The sequence below is a fragment of the Triticum dicoccoides genome, chromosome 2B, assembly GCF_002162155.2.
Source record: "Triticum dicoccoides isolate Atlit2015 ecotype Zavitan chromosome 2B, WEW_v2.0, whole genome shotgun sequence".
Classification (NCBI taxonomy): Eukaryota; Viridiplantae; Streptophyta; class Magnoliopsida; order Poales; family Poaceae; genus Triticum; species Triticum dicoccoides.
The window spans coordinates 354,385,582-354,387,883 of NC_041383.1; positions in this window are offsets into that span (position 1 = coordinate 354,385,582).

Genomic DNA, 2,302 nt, shown 5'->3' on the forward strand with positions numbered 1-2,302 from the left:
CCTCCTCTTTAATCCTATCCCTATAGATCTCGTCGACGTGCACTCCTCGCTGAGAAAGCGCCGTCGCCGCGCCGCCCGCCTCTATTTCTCTCTCTCCCCCCTCTGGCCTGACAGCTGGGGCCCGCTGTCGGCCACTCAGGCCGCGCCCGAAGCAGTATGAGTGGTGGCGCTCTGGCATTTTACGCCTTCGACGTCACCCCCCTGGTTTTTCTTTTTAATTCAAATTTAGTTCAAATTTGACCAGAACTTTGACTAGCTGTAACTTTTATTCTACAAGTCCAAATGAGTTGATTATTTTTGCATCTATTCTTACTGGAAAATCCTAGCAGCACACCCAAGATGGGATTTTTCCTTGCTGTCTAGAGTTTCTGGTGATTTTCAGAAGTGTTCTTGATATTTTCTTTTTGTCATTTGATTTATTTTCAGAAGGTGAAGCTTGTCTTGAAGGCATCCATGAGGAGTGTGAAGCTCCATTGCACTAAGGCAAGCCACAACAACATGATCATGGTGTCTTTGAATTTATATGATATTCATTGCATATAGTATTAAAAATAAATGATTCTTGTGTTATTTAGTTTGTCATGAAATAAATGCTTGAAGTAGTGAGTTATAGCTTGAGTAGTTGATCTAAGTAAATTTTGTCATGACTATGGTATTATGAGCATGAGTATTATTTTTCTATATGAAGAATGACTTTTATTTAATAAATACCAACTAAAGTAATGAGTAGAAATAACCAGTAAGAAAGGACCAGAAATGTTGCAAGTTGAGTTTGCGCAAGTAGAACTTTGAATAAGGTTGATCTGTTAGTGTTAAAGTGATATATGATGCATGATACATGGTTGCATAAGCATGGCATGTTGTGACTCGAGCATTTCTTTTATTTTCAAGTTAAACCTGATAATAATTGAACTTGAACTTAAAGTTGGTCGAGTCATGGTGCCACTGAATCGGGCTGCCAAGTGCAACCACGTTTGCCTTAGTATGGGGACGTCGTAGTCATTCCGTTGTCATGCCTCTTGTTGGTACCCCCAACTAGGGAAGGTTATGGGCGTGCGTTACCCTGGCCCGGTAAGCGCACATAACATTGTGGACCTGTTGTTGTTATGGTACCGTGTCCCCGTTTGGGACTATTTATTTGCCACGACGGTGGTAGTTTTGCCTTTGGTAGGCTCAGTCACCCAGGATTGATCCCAGAGGGGAGTTGGTCGGAGTGGCCGTAAGAGTATCATGGCAATGGGAAGATTCTGTCGGAATGTCGTTGGACCACCCGAATGGGAGTGCGAGGCCATGGATTTCGTGGTGTGGGTAAAGTTTGCTACCTCTGCAGAGTGTATTAATCTATCGATAGCCGCGCCCGCGGATAAGGGCCCAGTTCGTAAGTAAGTCACACCATGGATCAACTTCAATAATTAATCTTGCACACTAAGTTATTTGCATTGCACTGTTGAGTTATGATGATGTCAGTGAGACTGACTGCTGTGGTATTACTTGTGATCCGGAAGTGATCATTGTTTGGTTCCGAGGTAACTTGTTGAACCAAGAGTGGTTCCGTTCGTGGTCCGTCGTGATCACTGTTTGGTTGCGAGGCAACCTGTTGGTAAGAGAGTCTGAGTGACTCGATGCACAAGTTTGGTCACTGCATGAGTAGTATTTTGATACTTGCATTGAACTTGCTTAAATGTCATGATATTGTTTTCCATTATGGTTTTGCTTGCTGTGAGCTTTCAAGTACATTCAATGTACTGACCTAGCATGTTATGCAAGATTTCAGGAAAGTCTAACTGGATTGGAGTGCTATCGTGTCTAGACCATGTCCACATCGGTGTCCCTGTGCTATGGAGTCCCGCTACGTCGTTGTTCCGCTGTCGTGTAGATGTCGTGCTTGAGGCCCTTTATGTTCACTAAATAATGTACATATTGTTCAGCCGCACCGAGTGTGCCGCTTGGCCTTGCTACTTGATGTAATGTAACACTATGCTTCTGTTAGTTTCAATAAAGCGGTGATTTATGTACCAAGATGTTGTGTGTTGCCAGAAGACATGATCTCTGGGTTGGCAATGCAAGGTAAATCGGTCGCTCTGAGCCGGGGTGCCACAAACACGTCTATCCTCACAATATCGTAAGCATGTAAATCATTGTTCAGTTTCTAATTCCCAAGTAAGATATATATCAGGAATGTATCTACCCTCAAATATTGGATATTTAATTTCAGTTTAGTATTATGGTCATTATCACGTACCTGACGTGGTGATGCAGCCCTACCGTTGCGAATATATGCATGAGGACGACCTGGTGGTGG